The sequence below is a fragment of the Passer domesticus genome, chromosome 2, assembly GCF_036417665.1.
Source record: "Passer domesticus isolate bPasDom1 chromosome 2, bPasDom1.hap1, whole genome shotgun sequence".
NCBI classification, from domain to species: Eukaryota; Metazoa; Chordata; class Aves; order Passeriformes; family Passeridae; genus Passer; species Passer domesticus.
Genome location: NC_087475.1, coordinates 120211207 through 120232800, shown reverse-complemented (window position 1 = coordinate 120232800; position 21594 = coordinate 120211207). Strand labels below are relative to the sequence as shown.

At 35.2% G+C, this 21594-nt stretch overlaps 1 long non-coding RNA gene across 4 annotated transcripts in view; it reads left to right on the top strand.

Moving 5' to 3' along the window:
- The window catches only part of LOC135294972 (uncharacterized), an 81933-nt gene extending 63797 nt beyond the window's left edge, over positions 1-18136 (top strand). The window contains exons 2-6 of one of the 4 annotated variants that reach the window (XR_010357005.1): positions 4391-4501; positions 5985-6158; positions 6842-6942; positions 15967-16072; positions 16860-18136. This is a non-coding gene — a long non-coding RNA (uncharacterized LOC135294972). Of the gene's footprint in view, positions 1-4390; positions 4502-5984; positions 6159-6841; positions 6943-7242; positions 8510-11474; positions 11911-15966; positions 16073-16859 lie in introns of those variants that run through there. The other 3 variants (XR_010357008.1, XR_010357007.1, XR_010357006.1) reach the window with 3 other exon arrangements.
- Positions 18137-21594: the final 3458 nt, after the last annotated feature.

Genomic DNA, 21594 nt, shown 5'->3' with positions numbered 1-21594 from the left:
TCCAAAAATATGTGATTTGTCCTTTAATTGCCTGCAAATAAGAGCTGTGAGGATCCATGAGGCCTTAGAAGATGATCTCAGAAATATTTTGAAATATATATGTTGTATTATATAAGACTCAGAGTCAGTGTTTTAAGAATTTTGCTTAAAAAAAAAAAAAATTATCCCATTGAAATGTCATTGTACTCTTTAAAAAAAAAAAAAAGTACTCGAAAGAATGGTCTGGAGTTGTTTCCAGCTAGTCTGGTTTCCTGTGTGGCAAAAGCTTTGCAATTTTATTCATCATTACCTATGATTGAAGTTATTTTTTTTATTAGCATGTTGTCTGTGTGGTGTCAAATTAAGGATTTTTAAACATTTATCTTGAGTTTTATAGAACTTCTGATTTAATCTATTTTCTGATTTCTGTCGTATATTGGTTTGCAGCTTCTTCAGTCAAATATACGGATTCCCTTCTGTCCATGGTAGCAAAAGTTACTTACACAGATGTTAAAAGAAAAAAAAATAAATATATATGTATATATATACGTGTGTGTGTGTCTGCATTTCAAATATTTTAAATTTCAGGATCAGCAGAGTATAAAATCCTTCAATGTTCTTGTCTCTCATGGGTTTTTTTGTAGGATTTTTTTGTTTGTTTTGGGGTTTGGTTTTTTTTTTTTTTTTTTTTTTTTTTGTTGCTGCTGTTATTTTAATTCTATACCAAGCATACAGTGCAAAGAAGTCCAGAAGTAGCACTAACTAACTACAGCTAATAGGGAAATTCTTGTTGCCAATAGTGAATTTAATTTGAGACCAATTGAGTGCCCTTCTGGGTATGTTCTATGGATGGACCAAAACTGTAAGTGGAAGGCTTCAGGTGTTGGAGTGGTTGGCATGGAAAGAATTATAAAAGACCTCTCAGTTCAGCTATTTGTGCTGCCTTCAGTAAAAGTGATCAGAAAAACAATCTCAGAAGAAATTGTGTGGATTTTTTTGTTTTGTTTTGGGTTTTTTGTGGTTTTTTTTGGTTTATTTCTGACAGGAAAACAGAAATTATTTTTGTAAATATATAGCAATGCAAGCCACAAAACAGCAAATAAAATAAAACCATGAGTGAACTGCACACACAACATTCTGCAGGACAAATTATGTCTCAAATATAGATTAAATCAATTTCATGCACAATTTATTAGGGTTGTCACGGATGGCCTGCTCTAAGTCAGGGCCTAGGTGAATTGAGTTGTTCACCTAAAGCAGTATTTTGTGGTCCTTTAGAGTAGAAATGAATTACCATAGCAAAAAAAAAAAAAAAAAAAGGATAGGTTAGCCAGAAAAGAGAGAAAAATATGTAACTTGAGAAAGGTATTTTTACTTTGCAAACTGCTGATTAGTTGCCCATAGATCAGCAGATCACCACTCATTCTGAAACACTGATGGTAAACATTATTCACAGCTTGCTAATGTGGCTGCTGTAGGAAGCCTGTCTTCTAAAAAGACCATCTACTATATTTAGAAAGCCTCCAAGATTTGTTGTTTGAAATTATTTTTAATTAATTACTGCTTAATTCCTTCATATAGCAGAGTTCAAAAGTATTACACAAAAGAAACAGAGGTTTGAACTGTCTTGAACCACAGATCAATATAATTTGTTATATGCCATCATGCTTTTACCACAACAGAAAAAATTCTCTAAAGATTACATACAGCACTGATTTTGCATTTTGTTTATATCATAGCTAAAGTGAATTTTGCTGACATCACTCCTTATCCATTTCATATAAACCCCTCTAGGCCCAGAATTAGATGTGGGAGGGAGCCTCACCACTCTAGAGTATCCCAGTAATGGCACAGAATATGCTGTATCTTAGCATGGAAACAAAGTTGGCACAGACATTATGGCAAGTTTAAAAATAACTGCTATGCTAGTAATCATATGCTGGAAAAATTATACTAAACTTACTCTCATCTTTTTAAAGTTCTAAAAAGCATGCAAAAGTAATAGAGGGCAAATAGAGAATGATGAAAGAGTCTTTTGATTTCAGATTCCTAATCTTCTCCTCAATGGGCCAGTACAGCTTCAGTTCACCCACCCAGCAGCAGTTTTTTATCCCAGGGTGTGTACATAAAAGACTTCAGTTTCCAAGATTGACTTCACTCTCCTCAGCACTCAAATCTAGCAAGAAAGGGTTTATTCAAGGTAAACAAAAAAAGCACTTGACTGAAAATAAAAACTGGAATCTAACTCTTTCTGTTCTTTATTCTCAATTCATTCCTAGGGACAGTAAGTGCCTCAGTCTGTTGAGTGGTTTGGTTTTTGTTGTGTTTTTTTTTTTTTTTTCCTTACTGCTGGCCCACTTCACTTATTGTATTTCATTAATTAGAAGCTATTGAGGCAGCCACCAGGACCTGCTGTCATCTGCTGGCAACCTAGGGCATAATACTGAAGCAAAACTTGTTGTTTTCCTGAATTACTTTCATCTGTCCTTAGATAAGACAGTCAATTACATCCATACTTCTTCAGGTATACCTCTGTGCTGTATTTAATGCTATTGACTGCTATTACATTCATCTTCACTCTGCCAGGCCTCCTTCCAGCCTGAATTAAGCCACATTGTGTTGTGACCTGTGGTCCTGACCATGCCTGACTGTCAGCACAGAGAATGGCAAATCCTGTTCAGTGTGGTTCATGTCTTGGTTTTTGTTCAGCTCTGGGCCTGTGTGGCAAGGAGGGCTCTGACACCAGGCTCTGTGATTGTGTTTGAGGGTTGCAGGACAAGGGAAGAGATGAGAACCTTGACTCCATGTTTCAGAAGGCTAATTTAGTATATTATGATATTCTATTATTTTAAAATGCTATACTAAAACTATACTAAAAAAAATAGAGAAAAAGGATCCATCAGAAAGCTGGAAAGGAATGAATAATAAAAACCTGTGTCTCTCAGAGAGTTCATACAGCTGGACCATGGTTGGTCATTAAATAGAAACAATCAAAATGGACTAATCAAAGAAACACCTGTTGGTAAACAATGTCCAGACCACATTCCACAGCCATCAGATAGTTAATTGTTTGCATTTCTTTTCTAAGACTTCTCAGCTAGAATAGGAGAAAAATCCTAGCAAAGGATTTTCATAAAAATATCATGGTGGCAAGGCTCTCCTCCAGAACCACCTTAGAGGGTACATCCTGTCTGGGGCTGGCCGGGTGAGGTCTGGAGGGCCATGGGGCAGTGCAGTGCCCTCCCGTCCTGACCAAACCATTCCCTCAGCCAGGAGCCAGCACAGCCAGGCTGGGCTGGGGGTATTAATGAGGGCACATCCTGGCACCCTCAAGGCACAGCCAGGGTCTCAGATCCTCCTGGGAATGGGAACAAGGAGATGTTTGCTTGTTAAGGCTAGGTCCTGGCAAGTATTCTGGTTGTTTAGCTCTCTTCCAGGCACCCGCTTGCCTTTTATTTAGAGGCATTCTTATTGTTTTGGGAACTGGTGGATGTGTTCGAGGAAGGAATTCAGAGTTGAGGAACACATCCTGCGTTTGGGGTGCAGTTCCAGATGGAGCTGCAGGTTGAGACAAGAGGGTGTGAGCTGCTGCTGACCCTTTGCACAACAGAGGACACAGATTTGAGATACAGAGACGTGAGGGGCACTGAGACACACAGCAGGAACTGATGGCTCCAGATTTTCCCACACTTGGATTCTGAAGATATAAAAGCCCAAGGTTTCCTTTGTTCTTGGTCCTCCTCGGAGACACCAACTCAGGCTGTTATTTATTTATTTATTTATTTATGTTGTGTTATTGTTTTATTGAACCAATAGTAAATTGTTTCAAGGATCTGGATTTCTGTGACTGCTGTGGGACACCTGGTGCCGAGCTGGCGAGGAAATCTGGTCTGACTGTGAGTGCAGCTCTGTGGCCTCAGTCCCATCTCAGGTGGTAAGGATTTGGCTGCCAGAGTGGCTCCTGGGTGTTCCGACAGGAGAGTTTCCCCAACAGTATCTAGCTGTGAGAAATTGTGCCTTCATTCTGGCAATACTTAATACTTTCTGTATTTCAAAATTTATAATAACTTAAAAAAGAATTAATTATTTTGATTCTTCTGAAGTCATAGACTAAATGTATTTTGGTCTCCATCATGGATTTGCTGAATAGTCTGTTCTGCAAATCTCCATTGGCATAGAAAGGAATTTTATGTTGAGATATGGAGTTTTTCTGTTTATTATATATGTATGTTGGTTTATTTTTTAGAACTTATTTATAAGTGTAATGATTTTTGTGGGGGGCTAATCTACTTCTGAAGATTGTGGGGCTGGCTGTTGGAGAGATTATTTCTTTAGGGTATAGTCAAACGGTACTTTTCCTACTGCAAATGGCTATTTTACCTCACAGAAATTATTAGGCTTTTTTTTACAGTAAGTGAAAATGGCAATCAGGTATTGCTGGACTGCCAAGACAGCCTGAGCAAATTCTGGAAGAAATGAACTTGTTTAATTACAATCATCAAGAGCCTTCTTATTTGCCTTTGTGAGTCTGAGCTAGCTTTTTTTTTTTTTTTTTTTTTAATATGGTGAAGCATTACTACAGCCACAGTGAATATTAATTTAAAAAAAAATCCAGGTAATATAATTTATAAGAAAAGTCATGAACAGAAAACTGTGGTAAACAGTAGATAAGTAGTGTCATTTTATATCTGAATTTCTATTTGAATGATTTGATAATCAGAATAACAGCTATAACCACCTACACTAATCACAAAATAATGGCATAAAAATTATACATAGAATTCTATTTTCCTGACACAATTTTTTTTACATTCTCACCTCTCAGTGAAAATGCATCACCTTCCAATCCTTTTTATTACTGTTAAAAAATTAGATCTCCATTGAGGAAAAGAATAAAGGCAGAAAGATATCCAGTAAACTTTGTGGCTTCTTCATTCCTACATTTGTGTAACCTTTCAAGATTCCAGCTTCTGTCTCATTATTACTTTCAATTTCTATAAGTCATCAAATTTTTATTTGATCATAGTAGTACTGAGACAGACTGTCAGGGGAGAGTAGCCAGTTTATTCTAAAAACAAAAATACAGAAAATGTGTGAAAACCCTGTGGCTCTCCTTCTTGAAGTAGAAATAAATTAAAAAAAAAAAAAAAAACAACTCCATAAGGATCCAAATAAAACTACCAAAACCAGAAAGAAAAAAAATAAATAAAATCCCCAAACAAACAAAAAACCACCAAAAGGTCAAAATATCTCTGTTACCAAATAAAGTTCCAGCACACAGAAGAGTAAAGAGATTGGAAAAACTAAGAACACAAAATAAACTTCTCACATTTCACTTATAGCAAACAATTTTCATGTGACAGATCCATTTTTTTGCCAGATTTTGCAAGCCAGAAATAACTGGGTGAGAAGGAGGCCCTTGTGCTTTTGCATTATTTTAAAGGCAGATGGGTTTTTTTATACTGTTCAAAATGTCTCAGTTTAACCAAATAAACAATAGATACTGTTGAATTTTACTCAGAAAATATTTTGAGTAAACATGTTAAGACAAAAACAGTCAAAAAGCAGCGTTCTAGTTATAAAATAATTCTCTAATTTTGTTGTGGTACAGTACAGAAATAGAATGTGTCAATGCATTTCAGTTAAACTGTACATAAAGATGCAGGCACAAGAGGCACTCCTTAACACTTTGCTATCTATAGGTAGCATCATGAAAATTATCAGAAAGGAAAAGAAACAGTAAAATTTCTCTGTGCTTACAAATAACAAATATCCTTTTAATCTGGATTTTTTTATACAAATTTACAGCACCTGGCTTGGTGAGATTGGGTAAAATAAGACAGTTTTTACTTTAGTGTGCGTTTTGCAGAGACAGATTGATTCTATACCATTTTCAACATTTCTGCTCCAAGTGTTATACTTGTAGAGTTTGAATATTACATTTTGTAAAACTTAGCTTCTCTCTCTTTTTTTTTTTTTTTTTTAATTTGCAAATCATGAAAAAGCAGTTCAGTTTGAGCTCCTGTGAATTGAGCAGCACCTCCTCTACTGGTGAAAACTCACACAGCTACAAGGACTTCAAGCTATATCAAACTCTTCTGTAAAGTTACTGAGTTAATTTTGTGAATTCAGCAAAAACTGAGCTTCGCACGTTCTCAGACAGAATATTAATGCTTCAGGTCTGTTCTTCGAACCCTTGAGATCAAGAGGAAGTCTAAACATGCCAATCTTAACTTGCATGGCTGTGCTTTTTATGCTTCTCTTTCACAGTGATATATTGCAAGTTACAGTTACAAGGCCAGCTTGGATTTTTAATCTAAAACCAGCCCAGGCAGAGCATTAGAAATTTAGGATGCTTGTACAAACATACTCTTAAACTTTGAAGAAATGTTTTGATCTTCCTCCAAACAAAATCACTCTGTGACTAAAAAGGATAAATGTTAAAAACACAAACTGTAACATACTATTTTTTTCTTAAATTGTCCAGAGACCTTAAAGCAGTCTTTCTGTTCTGAAAAGGGGACTGCTGTAATGGATTATTATGCTTTATGGGTATCTGCATTGATGCACTTGTATATGTGGGAATGGCTGTGTGTGTGTATATATATATATAAACACACACAGATTAAGTCTACAAAGTGCCCTTTAGAATTAGTGGTATTTTTGCAGTACTTTAAAGGGAACTGGAAACAGTTTTCAGATTTTGTTTTATTCCTGTAGAGAGAGTAAGGATATTTCTTTCAATAATAATTATTATTTTTATGACAAATTAGAAAGGGGAAGATGTCAGGGACCACTGTTATATTTAATTTTTGATTTTTCAGCCCTGAACTTTCTGTCAAATTTTTCTTTCTTCATTTAGCTGTCATGAATGGTGTTTTTGCTACTTGCAAGAAGCATCCTGAGTTTTAACACAGTTGCATTTCTCTGCTTCTTTATCATGGAACAAAACCTGCAATGGTGGTGAGTCTACTGAAAGACTCTCTTTTTATTTTTACGTTTTTATGATAAAATTATAAGTCTCTTTTTTGGCTTGTCTTAGAATCCAGAGTAATGTCACTTGGGCCTCAGGGGCTGTTGAGCAGCAGCAGCAGGTATAAGCTGAGGAAGTCAAGGTAGCATTAGCAGTCGTGCCTGGCTTTATAATAGCAGTTTCCTCCTCCAGGATTTGTCAGTTTTGCTTTTGCAGTTCAGTCAGCACTGGCATGTGCTGTTTGCCTCCTGTCTGTCCAGCAAAATAAAGGGAATCATTTTCCCTTGCAGGTGACAAGGCTGAAAAGGAAACCTCAACAGTCTGTTTTGTCTGGCTGTGCAAAGCTGGATTTGTCGCCCTACAGCTGTGATGACCTTTTAGAATTTAGGAATATTTGAGTCCTGTGGATAATTCAATAATGAGCAAATCCTACTCCAACCTACTTTTCTTTTCAGAAGTTGCATTCTTTCTGAACTTTGCTGCTTTCTTTTCACTTACTGTCTGAAGGAAAGAAAAGTGGGGAGAAAACAGGAGAGATGACAGATCTCATTTCTGACTTCAGGGAGAAGTCAGTAAAGAAGAATGAGTTGGAGGATATGGATTATCTTCTTAAGAGCTTTTTTCCCACTAGACAATACTCTTGTCATGAAAGGGAAGGGAAATTTAAAACAGAAAGCCACCATAACCCAGAAAAAAACCCCAACTGGTAAATTCCAAAGTTGCAGTAAAAGAATGTGAACTAGTTGATTCCTGAAGCAGAGCTTGGAGAGGAAATAGACCCTAGTACCCAAATCTGTCACCTATTGTGAATCCTGAAAGTTCTGTATGCCACAACATAGCAGCACAGCTTTGCTTTTAATCACTGCATCTTTTCCAGAGAGCTTGCAACAAATGAACTCTCTTATTTAGCCATGGGATTTCAGTCAGAGCATGTTTTGAATCCTCCCTGTGCAAACAGACTGCAAATGCATGCCAGATACTTTTGGCTGACTAAAGATATTTCAAAGATGTGAATAGTTTGCCTGAGCTGCAGGGAGTTTAAGGTGGGGCTTTTTTTCAGTATTCACGATGTGAATTAGCTGCAGACCACTTGCCCTGAGAATGCAAATTGTAATTTTAGTTCTGAGAATATTTCCATGTTTGCCACTTCACACAGTGTGCAGTGACTCATCAAAAATGAATTGTGCTAGTAATTTGATGCTTCAGTTAACAAATATGAGAAAACATGCATTATTTTAACAATGGTTAAACGAACATGCTTAAGCTTTTCTGTAGGAAAAGAAAGTTTAAAAAATATCTTTGTATATTCCTTTTTGCATAGATAGTATAAGACATTATGGCACTAGAGAGAGACCTAATTTTGTGGGAAAATTGAAAAACAACTTGAGACTGTCTTCAAAATTTTTTCTATTGTTGAAGTATAATCCATTAATTCTTTATGCATTTTCTTTTCTCAAAAGTTCCTGTCTTTTATCGTGTATATGTAATTTCTTAAAGGAGGATAAAATACTTGCCTCCTTGTACAGTTCTGGTAAAAATATTAGTACAAAAGTTGGATATTGCTTGTTATCAATAGTAAATTATTGCCTCATCTTTGTCTGTCTCTCTGCATTACAAGCTAAATTCTCCATAAATGCATATCTTCAGTACACTTTTTATATTGTGCAAATATTTTGAAATTTGGGGGAAAAGTACATGAAAAGATAAGATTGTTTATGAGATGAAATTTCCTGCAGGGAAATCTTCAGTCCTGACACAAAGACGTATCTGAGTTACAGGGTAAGCTGGATGGCACCAGCTTACCATGCTTTTAGAAAAGTTAAAAGGGATTTGAATCAAACCAGTACCTGTAGGGCTTTGTCTTTATTGAAAATAAAAAAACCCAAAAAGTTATATGATATATTTCCCAGGGCAGATTAATTTCAATAGACCACCTGCATTTTGCTCTGAGAGATATGTGGCAGATGTAAGATAAAAATAATCAAATTCTAATCCAAAATGCATCGGTGTAAGTCCACATAGTTCTATGAAAAAGAAATGTCTTTCTTTTCGTGATGATGGAAACCATAATGTGGCCTTTTAACTGTAGAAATTAACTGAACCTGCTTGATAAACCAATCCATCTCCAGAAGTGCTCTGAATTACTCTGTAGTAGAATTAAGATTTGTCTGTTTCAGAAAAGCTAAATCATTCCTGGCTCTGAGATAGAAATAAATAAAGAAATATCTGAGAGGTACCAGCACAGATGTGTTTGTGCAGCTACAGAGCATTACAACTTTCTGACCAAAGGGGTGAGCGCATTAGGGAGGTGTCCAAGGTGCTGGGAAAACACCAACATAACAAAAAAGTATGTTTATGAAATCCCAGAGATTTCTGTAAGGTTTGTTCCTAAGACAATTGTGTTGACCTAAAAGTGTGCACGTAGAAAACAAAATCTATACTGTTACAGCACACGCTATAAAAATGTAAATGCAGCTTGGACCATGCTTTATTCATGAATGTTTCAAACTACTGAGACCTTAAAGGAAAAAAAAAGATGAAATAGTTTCCTCTTTAAAAAGCTTGAAGATAAAATATGTATTTAAAATAATAAATTATACATAAATCTGATTTATAATTCATTGACTATTAAAGTTTTATCACAGAAACAAAGAGAATGGGATATATGTAAATACAAAAATAAGTAAACATAAGCTGGATGCTTGTGTGAGGAAAGAATGAACTTTTGGGTTGGTTTTTTTTTAAATATAGCTGTAATCTAAAGGAAACACTTCTAAGACTGCCATCAGAATAGTACAACTCAGAGTATTTTTTTCCATAAGAAATATTATTTTTTCTGCTTTGTTGTAAACCCTGATGCTCTCTGGCATGCAGTGCTGGTGTTTATCCAGGTCAGCAATCTTCTGTAAGGTAAGGCAATGGGGACATGTCTAAAATAGTCAGTTCCCATATTTGTTGTAGTCAGTTAGCCAAGGAGTCCTGATTTCACCCTGTGATTTTTATAATGTGTCTACCTGAGCTGCATGTCAGAGGCTTGACAGAGCTGCATATTTAATAAAAACGGATGTGAGAATCAGAGGCCATAAATGAGGAAACATTTCAAGCTTTCTAAGCTAATCCTGCAAACCTGAGCAGGGCTCATGCACAGTCTTAACATCACTCAGTGTCTTCCCTCTACTTCAATACAGTGAAAATATGGGCTACATCTAGGCCTATTTAAATGTATGTACATATGTATAATTAGGAATTTAATGGGCTGTGTTGTTCTGATTCATTCAAGATTAGTTGTTAACTGTAAGATATTGGTTACAGTCATGACTCTCGTACAAATTGATTTGGCAGTGGGTATAGAAAACAGACCTAGCAAGCTTGTTAATAATGCTATCAACTGCATTCCAAAAATATTCTGACTGCTCTACTTCATGAAACCTTCCTGAGCTGTGCAGCTGCCAAGGCCACACAGAATGAAGGCAATAAATAAGGGTTTCCACTTGAAATTTTGCTGTCAAGCTCATGACTGTTTGAGACTTGTACAAAGACTGCCAGGTTTTTCATGCTTGCCCACTGTTCCATAAACCTATTAGAAAACAGGTTACTGGGCTTTTTGGGGGTGAGTAATATGAATTACTGAAAAAAAAAATTAAAAAAATCCCAAAACTTGGTGTTCAGACTTTGAAGAAAACAAAAAAAACATAATACTTGATTTTATATTTAACATTTTCTAATAAATATTTTAGATCAGAAGTTAAAAGAGGAAATGCTTGTAGTTCTTCACTGCATTGAGGTGATCATTTTTACCAAAACAATGAATTGATGATGAAATATCTTGAAAGCACCCTTATATTTTAATTATCTTAAAATTTAGTGGAATTTTTCATTTAGTAATGAGTTTAGTAAAGAAAATTGGAGGAAAGTAATAAAAGAGTAGGACTAGAAGTAGTTACTTTTATGATCCCCTAAGGTATTAGAGTCCAAAAGAAAGCAAACATCCTAATAAAATATCCTTGAAAATAAGTAGAATACTAATAAAGACTACTTGTCTTTTGGACAAGGGGTAAATTACAGCAGTGATTTTCTGTTTTTTACTATACCAGCTTTTTTTTTTTTTTCCTTTCTGTGGCTGAACCCGAGGGAAGTATTTTGTATGCAGGACAGCTTGATTAAGGCTAAACTACTGGTAAATCATGAGAGTACTTGAAATATTTTGTCCTTTTCAAATCACAATGGCACAAAAAGAAAATCACTTAGCAACATCTAAGGATGTAAGGCCAGACCCTGAGAGATCATTGGAATGTCTGCACTGCTTTTGTAATTTGGCCAGTTCTTTTACAAGTCTGGTCTCTTTTTTAGCCATCTAATATTTTCCCATTAGTGTTGCTAAACAACCCCTTTTCCTGTTGCACTCTTCAGATGCCTGTCTCAGACTGTATTTAATTTCATTCTTTCTTTGAAAGGCTGTAATCTTGCTTCTCTTTACTCTGTTACAGCTGTGTAAATTTAAATTAATTTATTTTCTTCTTAGGTTTATGCAGGCAGCAAAAGAATTCCATCACCCCAAGATGCTCACTGTCAAATATTTGAGTGTGGCAGCCATAAAATGGTTATGAATTCTAGGTCATTCTTGGAGCCCGGATGTTTCATTTATGTTCTTGAATAGGAGTGGAGCCTTTTCTAAAATTTGGTGACTATAGCTAGGACAGGTGGTACTGCCAGTATAAGTTAAAATTACCCTTAAAATTTTCCTACTTTAATTGTTACAGAGAATCCTCTCAGGAAAGCTTATTCCCTCAAGAATATGAGTTTTAAGTATCTAAACTGTGCCTTCAGTGAAACCCCATGTGAAGTATTTTTGTTTTCTGTAAAATTGTAGGCCTGTGAAGGAAAGATCCTCCTGAATATTTCCAATAAATTTTCTTCAATTTATTGTGTGTTTTATTAAAGAAGAGTAATGGAAAGTACCTGGAGTTTTTGAATTTATTGTAAAACTTCATTTCCAGCAGCTTTCCTATGAGGAAAAAGTGTGGTGACTTTAATCTTATCCCAATCATAATCTAGGATTAGTACAGGAATTACTGAATCTTCACATTTCTTTGATGTGCTAAAAATAACTTAATTTCTATAAGAAAATATTTGTCTCTTCCTCTGCTGACAGTTGCTGTGCTCCTGGCTGTTGTTGCTACCATTTACCAAGGTAAAAAGAGTCTCTTACTTCTGAGGCTCTGAGCCTTCAAATTGGTAACAGAAAAATAAAGGTGATAGGTTTTTAATTTTAGAATTTCTCTGGTTTAATAATATTTTGTTTATTGAGAAGCTAAGACTTTCAGAATTAGATAAAGAAGTGCCATGGCTGAAAAGTCAAGTGATCTTAATTAATAACTTAGAAGCATGACACTTGTTTTGCCACCTTTGTTTGGCTGTATGTTCACAGTACCCAAACAATATGCATATTGTTTTATACATATATATATATATATTGTTATATATATTATTATATTATAATTATTGCTCAGTCTCTGGTATTTTAAGGTGCCTTTTTCAGAGATTGGTGTAATTTAATGAAGCATATTTAGGGCTAGATTTTTGTTAATTGATGCTTAATTCTGGAGTGCATTTCTGAACAAAGATTTGCTAAAATAGGTGTTTAAAAATATATATATTTTAGTCTTTAGACACACCCTTTAAATCTGTGAGGCCTAATATATTTGTATTGAAAGCAGGTAATTGATGTTTACCAAGGTTTTCTAATTACTTTTTTTTGTTTTTAATTTCAATTCTCCAATATAAAAAAAATTAGATTTCATGATTATCTATTTTGTAAGCTCCTCATCTTCCAAATCTCCAGTCAGGCAACACTTGCCATGCCAGCAACATTATTCTAATATCCATGCTGATTTCTCTTTTCTTATATTTTATGAAATATGATTGGATACTTTAACCAAGCTAAGTTATGTTCAGAATTACTAATGCAATTCTGTGATCTAGTTTACTCATAATTAAAGCTGCTGTATAATATTACCTCTTCAGATTTGCCTGCAAGGCTCTGCCAGAGAAGCTAATTGTTTGGATTAACTTAAAGTCTAGCTTATGATCATAAATGTGCCCCACAGGAATTTAGTTACCTGGGCTGGGGCACATTACAAACTGTGGTTTAAGAACGTGCACTTAAATGCACACCTATTAAGGCTCATTCTTTTCCCATTTATGCTGGTATAAATCACATTGAAATTGCTAGAACTACACTGCTTTTACAGCATTATACTGGGAGCAGAGGAAAGGCTGATTAAATTTATGTTAATTGACACTAATTGGCAGTAAGGACTTGAAGAGGATAAAGTTTTTAATAAAGCATTAAATAGACAGATGATCTGTCTAAACCAACCAAAGGCATTTTCTTAATCTAAAAATCCTGCTGCCTTATTATTCATGTCCTAAAGCTAATTTCTAAACCAAAATCAGATTACCAGTCCTGGACTACATGTAGTCCTAGAGCATCATCATCATAATTAATGCTGATTTTGTTCTCCCATCTCAAATAATTTTCCTGTTGGTGACCTACCTCTCCAGTGTCAGGGCTAATTCAACACAAATCTTTGAGGAACATTTCCTTCCCATCTCTGTAGCCTCACTCCATTGCTCTTGACTTGGAGCATCTACTGAATATTCCATTCCTTTCTTCAACTGCAAACCTATGTTTGCCAGGTTACACTTGCAAGAACCTTCTTCCTAATTCTGTGTCCTCAAAGCCTCCTCGAAGTGATGTCAAACTTTCTTAAAAGTTGAAGGAAAAAAGGAATGACAGAAGCTGTTGAAGAAAATAATGGCTCCTTGTAGCCCACGCAGCCTTCTGCATTTCCTTCTTCCTGTGGATGTTACAGAATCCTGCTGAATTGATATTCAGTATTTATTCTGTGTATGTGTAGTCTAGAAAGCATTCAAGAGGAGGCAATGTACCCATGTGTGCATAATATATATATTATATATATATAAATATATAAGTATGTATGAAATATTATATATTAAATATAGTGAAATAATATATACAAAATACATATACATACATATGTTTATATTTATATTGATATTTATATTTGTAGTACGTACAGAATACTTGTATATAGACATCATGTATTTGTGTGTGGATTTGGATTCACTACTGATATCTGGTTCAAAACAGCACTGATGATCTCCAGATGTGTGATGTGTGTGTTACTGCTTTGTCCAGTCAGTGGTCATCAAAACTTCCTTGTCCCTCATGTGGGAATTCTTTGGAGCTCTATCCAAGTGTCCAGCGAAAATAAAAAATACTGAGTTGTTCTGACAACAGTCCATTCCAAATCCTAGAAGTGTGATTAGTCCTAATTATGCAGAGTATAGGTAGCCAGCAGAGACTGTGTTGGAGCCTGAGGCTCTCAGATTTGTGGTGTGATCCTTCTGTAATCTGGCTCTTCTGCAGAAACAGTGCTCAGCTGCTTTTTTGTCATTGTTTGAAATTTTGTAAATTAAGGTTAAAGCATGAAGCAGTTTTGCTTTTGCTTGGCTTTACTGATGAACCCTCTGGAACATAAGTGTACATTTTTTGGTACTTATTCATGATTTAATCCTGTTACAAACCCACTGTTTTCACTGGAATTCTTTCCCTGGTATGACACCCATATAACTGCCTCCTTAATTATTTAAAATTACTTTAAATGATTACTCTCTATAGAATCTGACTAGGCTAGATATTTAGAGTACTGGACAGTGAATCTTATTCTGTGTTCCATACTGCTGAAAACATTAATTTTCAATTTAAATTTGGACTGTGGGTTTGCAGATGTAATATTTAAGATGTAATTAAACACAGATTAAAAATTTGATTGCAATTTGATGTAATTTAAACACCTAAATCCCATGTTCATGTCCACTTATTAAGGATTTAGATGCGTGCGTACAAATTATACAAAATTCTGTCATAATTTTTCAGAGTTGAGTCTCCCCAGGGCTACCCAGAGCAGGAAAACTATTTCTTAACATAGTCACTTGGTGCTCTGAATATTTTTTCATGGTTATTGGATTAGTACTGATATTATTTAGATATTTAAAAATCTGAAGATGGAAGGAAGAGGGGAGAAAAAGCCTGCTGAACTCTGGCTTCTTATTTATTCTTTAATACTTATATGCATCTCATATTTCTCCATTAGAATCAAATCAACCAGTTCCTGACTAGAAGTTTTAGAATAAAGTTTGTCACAAAGCAACTTTTTCCTTTAGTTTAATCATGCATGTTAAATTTAAATCCTTTAGAAAATGACTGATAAAGAAACCCTGACAGATGCTCTCATATCTGCAGCAACATGAAGATATTGCCATACTAATAAAATTCCATCGTTTTCTTATTAAGTGAACATTCATCCTTCTAATTCAACAGCTTATTCTCAGTGGATCCTTGCTAATAGCAACCACAGGAAAGGGGACCTGCAGGGAAGTGCTGTATTTCTTTTTCACATTCAGCTCCTGAGTTCTGAATATGTTACTTTTCAGAAAAAATGAAGTGATTTCTCCCTGGTGAGATTTTTAGCTTCATCCTCTGTAAAATCTGTATCAAGCAGCCAGGTAGAAAGAAGCATCAGTAATTTACATTACTGCTATATGTCAAGCAATGCTGCTCCAAATTTAGGAAACAAAGCTCTGTGACAGAGAGGAGGGAAGTAGTACAGGTTTTTAAAAAGCATTGAATCCCTTGGATGTTGGTTATGCATCACTTGTCTTACTATTTCCACCATTGCTTTCCCTACTGTCAGCCTTCCCAGCCTTACTGCACATTTTCTCTGTCATTTATTCTCCAGAAATTACATGACACTTAATACTATCTGATCTGAAGTATAACTCTTCATTTTCTTCATGGACCACTTCAAGCTCTCTGCACACTTTAACACGCAAAGGAAAATTCCCCAGTGTATATCAGACATTAATTTTTACAAATCTGTGGAGAGAAAAAAATTTGGAAATAAATTAGTTTTCTACTGCAATTCCAGGATCAACAACAGCTTCATGTACTTGGCTTAGGCAAGCATCCAGTACAGTGAATGAGCGAAGTCTGAGTTGTAGCACCTGCAGACTGAGAAATATTCTTTTTTTGAGGTATACTTGTAACATTTCATGATTTATCTTTTTCTGGACTGATTCCAGGCATAATCTACTTATTTTCTGTTTCTTGTTTTCATATTTGTTCACAGACTGCTGTTCTATGAATAAACTAAGTAAGGTCTTGCCATCCTTTCCATGAATTTGCCAAACTCTCTGGCCTCCTCAGTATCCAAAAGCTCTCAGTGATCAATTCAGCAGATTAAAAAGCCCATTTACTTCTCCATGACAAGCTTGTCTCCCTGATTTTCCCTACTTATGCAGGAAAATTTTTAATCATCAATGAAAATTATTTGTAGATTAAATACTTTTAAAAGACCTCTGTACTTTGAAACAGGCCATTTATCAGTATATTTTTCTGATATCTTAGATCCTCACCATTTATTGATGGAATCGCTTCTCTGACCAGATTTAAAAGGAAAAAAAATAAATTGAGATATCCCCAAGATCTAGAATGCCACTTCCAATTTAGAATTATCCCCTATCTAAGTCTGTCACAAAGACAGATAACCCCATTTAAATTTGAATGGATTTGGGTCTTTATAATTAAAAAACCCAGGCAAGGAGAAAAAAAAAACCACAATATATAGCATATACCACAATTTCTGTAGCTGCCTAGTGCACCTATAGGTCCTGACCTAGTTCTTCACCAACAATCATTAAAAAAATTATAATATTGCCGTTGTCCAGTTTCATGCAGAAATAAAGTTACAGCTTTGTATAAATTATACAGTTATATTTAATTCTCTTGAACCTAATTGTTTTTTATTTATCATCTTTTCAGATAATTATAAATTGTGAAAGATCACAATGATGACATTCAGATGACACTTCAGCATCCAGAAAAGGCAGATGAAAGGAAATCCAAAATGAGCACTACTTTTGTTAAGTAATAAGGATTCTAATAAAGAGCAGAGAATTAAGAATATGCTAAAGCAGGACCTTTTTGGAGTTCTCTAGAATAGAAAAAAAAGGACAAAGTAGGCCTAGCAGCCTCTGTAAACTGTAGTCATTAATGTCTTAACAGGTCTCAAAATCTGTAAGATTTGTCCTGGCACGAGCATCTGTGCAAATGAGAACCCCTGATTCAAAGACATCATCCTTCAGCTTCTCTAGGCTTTCTTAGGATTTTCTAGTAACTGGCTAGGTTTTGGATTCTTCAGCTGAAAAGCCCTTGCAAGAATGAGCCAGTCCTTCTTGCTCAGTCCTGTATGGTTTATATTAGGTTACATTAAAAACTAAGAGCGTGACCAAGAGGAAAAAACACTGAAACCTGTAATAAGTTTGTTTTAACTGCTGTTCTTCTGCTGTATTTAACTTTTAGAAGATTTACTGATATACAGGTAATCTAGCCATTGTTGTTTTAGATATTCCAATGCACTTGTCAGTTTAAAGAATTGGAATTTTTGAGTATGACTTTGGCTGTTATCCGTGTGGGCGAAAAGAAGCCATGCTTACGCAGAAATATTTGTTTGAAGTAACAGACTAAAAATGCACCTGCAAATCAATGCTTCGTTCAGTATAAACAGAAAAACATAAAGATTTATGTTTGCAAAACTGAAAGCATTCAGACAGCTCCAGCAACAGAATTAAGTTGTAGTCTTCCTTCAAAAGCTAGACATGGTTTCTTGTTTTGGAACTAAAAACAATAAAAAGTGGGCAAAGCAGCAAAGTCAGTTACTTGTTGAATATTTTTCAAGAAGAAAGGGGTGAGCTCATGTGGCATTTCCAATGTCTGTATTAGTTACTGGAAATATGAAATTGAAAAATCAGGCAGGGTAAAGCCGTCTTTTCGTCAGGACCAAAAGGGAAAGTACTGAGAGACAGTAAACACTAATTCTTGGAAGAGACTGTTTCTGGACAAAGAGCCAAACCATAGGAATTACTGGAAAGAGGTTGTTCTAGAGAAAGGGTTATTTTATTCCAAGACTTTTGTGTAAGAGTCTTTTAAAATAATATGCTAAGGTCACACATTTTTGTGTAATGAAACCACCACAATTTCTATCAGATATAAACTTAGTAGGAGTAATTTGGCAAGAAGTAAATCTTAATTGCATTTTCCTTTTTGTTCTTTTTCCCTTAGAAAAATTTAAAAGGAAAAAAAAAAAGTGATACTTCAATGTTTTCTAGCTCATACATGCCATAAACTCTTTGGTACAGTGCCTCAATCTCATTGATTCTTACTCAGATGAAAGATTATATCTTATCTTTCAAGTTTTCCTGTTATGACCTCCTCTTCCTTAGAATGCACTTTCCTTCAAATCAAAATTTTATGTTCTCACTTGTCAGTAATCAAACCCAAAGCTGAGTAGAAATTATTCAGATTTATATTGTGCATTGGACTAGACATTAGATTGTCTGAAGTCAGCTCTGGTCCATAGGGGTTTTACAGCATTTCACCTCAGAAGACCTCAGAACCCAGGTAAGACAGCAAATGCTGTGGGGCAGCAGGGATTCACTGACACTGAGATACCAGAGACACTCATTGGAGGATAATACAAAACCAGCAGCAGATGTATGGGGCATCTGTATTCAGTTCTGACTGAAATAAAAAAAAAAAATATTCTGTTCTTCTTGTTACACAGATCCTTTGGCATTAGTATCAGATGGATCCTCATTGATATAAAGTCCCTGGAGGTAAATGAATTTGTAACATCCATTATTTCTCATTGAATACACAGGGAAGTGTTGAAGAAATACATCGTGTAATTTGAAATGTCTTGTGAAGAAAAGAAGTTATTGATGGTGAAAGCTACCACATGTGGGACAGTGAAGATAAATGCTGGTCTAATGCACATCTGCTAATTATCTTTTCTGTATTTTTTTCCTTTTCAAAATAGTGGGGTTTTTCACGCTGTTGGTTGGGTTTTTAATGTATTTTCTGAAGATTTTCAGGTGGCAGGTGTGTTGTCAAGAAAAGAAAATGTCCCTCATCAGGCTAAATTAAGAAACTTCCCTTTTGTGAAATAAAGGAACTTCCCTTCTGTGAAATACAGAAACTTCCTCTCCTAGCCCCCAGCAGTTTCAAACTCAGGGAGAGAGCAGTGCTGTCTACAGCCCTTTGTGATGACAGGATGGAGATTTGAGCAGGAGCCCAGAGTTTTCCCATGCAGAAGAAAATAGATGCCAAATCTGAATTCTGGTGTCTGCAAGGATTCTGAGTTGGTGCTTTTCACAGAGGAGCTCAGCAGAAGGTGGTAGCAGGTAAGAGTTATTTTTACAGAAATCATATTGCATTTTTGAGAGGTATGGGCATAAGTCTCTCACAAGAAACCACAGGAATCTCTTCAGACCTGTAAATTTCACTAGGTTTGAATGTCAGGTGATGGCAACTACAGATACAACTTCACTTTCTATCTCTCTAAATTGCCTTCTCTATAGAGGATCTTGAGGTTGTTCACATGAAATTAAGCACAGTGTTGTCAACTCTAAAAAATCCCATAAATCTCCAGCGCCTTTCATTTTCGGGTGAAAGTTTCTCTATCAAAGTCTTAATAATTTTATTTTTTTTCTTGAGATGTCTAATTATTCTTTCAGAGACATGCAAAGGAAGTGGAAGAATAGATTTGCAGGGAGCTGTTTCAAGATCTGGTTTTGTTCCTGTGTTCTGGGGGGATGAGGAGAAGAGTCTTACTGATAATAAAGAGAAATTTCAATTGAGGCAGTATCAAAGATTATCTTCATAAACCTCATTCTGAATTAGTAATATAAAATGTGGCTGTCATATCCATCAAGAAGGTAAGCCTTTCCTATTATTCCTCTAATCACCAAAGAATATATTCACTGTGAGAAAGTATTACTGCATTATTTATACTACTGTGTGTTGAACAACTTGTGTGGGACTACCATTCCATTTTTGTAACATCATGTTTTGGAGATCGTACTTTACCAATAAAGCCTATGATGTTCAAAGTAAATTAGAAATGTAAATTACACTTTGTTATGACAGAAAAAGAGCTCCATGGTATATATTTTTGACCTATGTATGTTTGAAGTTCAAATGATCATAAAGTATATAGTGATCCCTATTATTTATACTTTCCTGCTTGGCATTTAAAATATCAAGCATGAACCTAATTTCATTGTGATAAATACAGACTTTGAGTAGCATAAATTAAACAACAACAACAACAGCCATTCAGGATATAAAAGTCCTTTTTAAAGACATAAAAGCAGTGATGAGTTAAAAATTACAGAGTGAAGACAGTTTTAGTTTTGAGATGATTCCTTCTGTATTGTTACTGTTTTTCTTGTGTTTCCTTCTGTTACTACAGTAGTATATTTATTTCTCAAAACATATATGCCAATTAAGGAATATTTAGCCACCACTGAGCAAAAATATACCCTACTGAGCTACAGTGGTATTTCTGTTGTCATAATACATCAAATATGCATTTAAACAATTAGTAAAAATTGCAATAAACATTTTCACTCTTTTGGCTTATTAAATGTAAATAACAAATACACTGGAGTAGCAAAGCAAAATATTCAGAAGTTAGGAGAACTACAAAATTAGGTTGTATATGAAAGCCTTTCTCTTTTTCTTTTAAAAATAAGTTCTTGAAAACTAAAGACTAGAATAAGAGAGTTTGTAATGTACTAGAAGAAAAGAGTTTAGATTTTTCTTCTGTATTTTGTGTTCTTTTTTTTTTCTGTTCAACCCATCAGAAAAAAAGACAATAAAATGATACAAATCTGCTGCTTCAAGTCAGCCCACCAGATGAAAATTGAGCTCAGGGCATTAAGAGGAATTTCTAAATATGTTTTCATACATCCACTCAAATTATAAGTTTTGTACTGAAGGTGGAAGTGACCAAGAGTACAGGTAAAAAAAGCAAGCTAGGACCAAACATAGGAGAGTTAAAAGTTTTCCCTGCTGTTGGAGAACTGTGAGTGTATGATTGAGAGGTCACTGACGTAAACTAAGTATTTTTCTTCCTTTTCTGAGTGCTTGCCCTTCCACAGGAATTTTCACCTTTTTCAGTCTTACAGAGAGGTCAATCTCCTCTTTTCAGATGTTTAATGAATAATGGTTATTAATACCTACACAAGTTTATTGGACAGTATAAGGGTTTTTAAAATTTTTTTCTCTTGGGAAAGACTCACCTTGGAACCGCAGAAGCTGTCCCCAGTTATCAGCAGAATTCACTGATAGACCTGTGTGTGACAACTCTGTAATGGTTTAAGCCCAGGTGACAACTTAAGCACCACATTCCCCCACCAGTAGGGAATAGGAATGGTGAAAGACAGAAAATTCATGTATTGAGATAAAGAAATTTTAATAGGGAAAGCAAAAGCTGCACACACAAGCAGATCAAAACAAGGAATGGATTTACTGCTTTCCATGGGTGGGCAGGTGTTCAGCCATCTCCAGGAAAGCAGGGGTCCATCACACATAACTGACTTGGGAAGAAAAATCATTCCACATGTGCCCCTCTTCCTCCTTTTTTCTCCACTTTATATCCTGAGCATGATGTCATATGGTCTGAAAAATTCCTGGAGTCAATCCTGGCCATCTG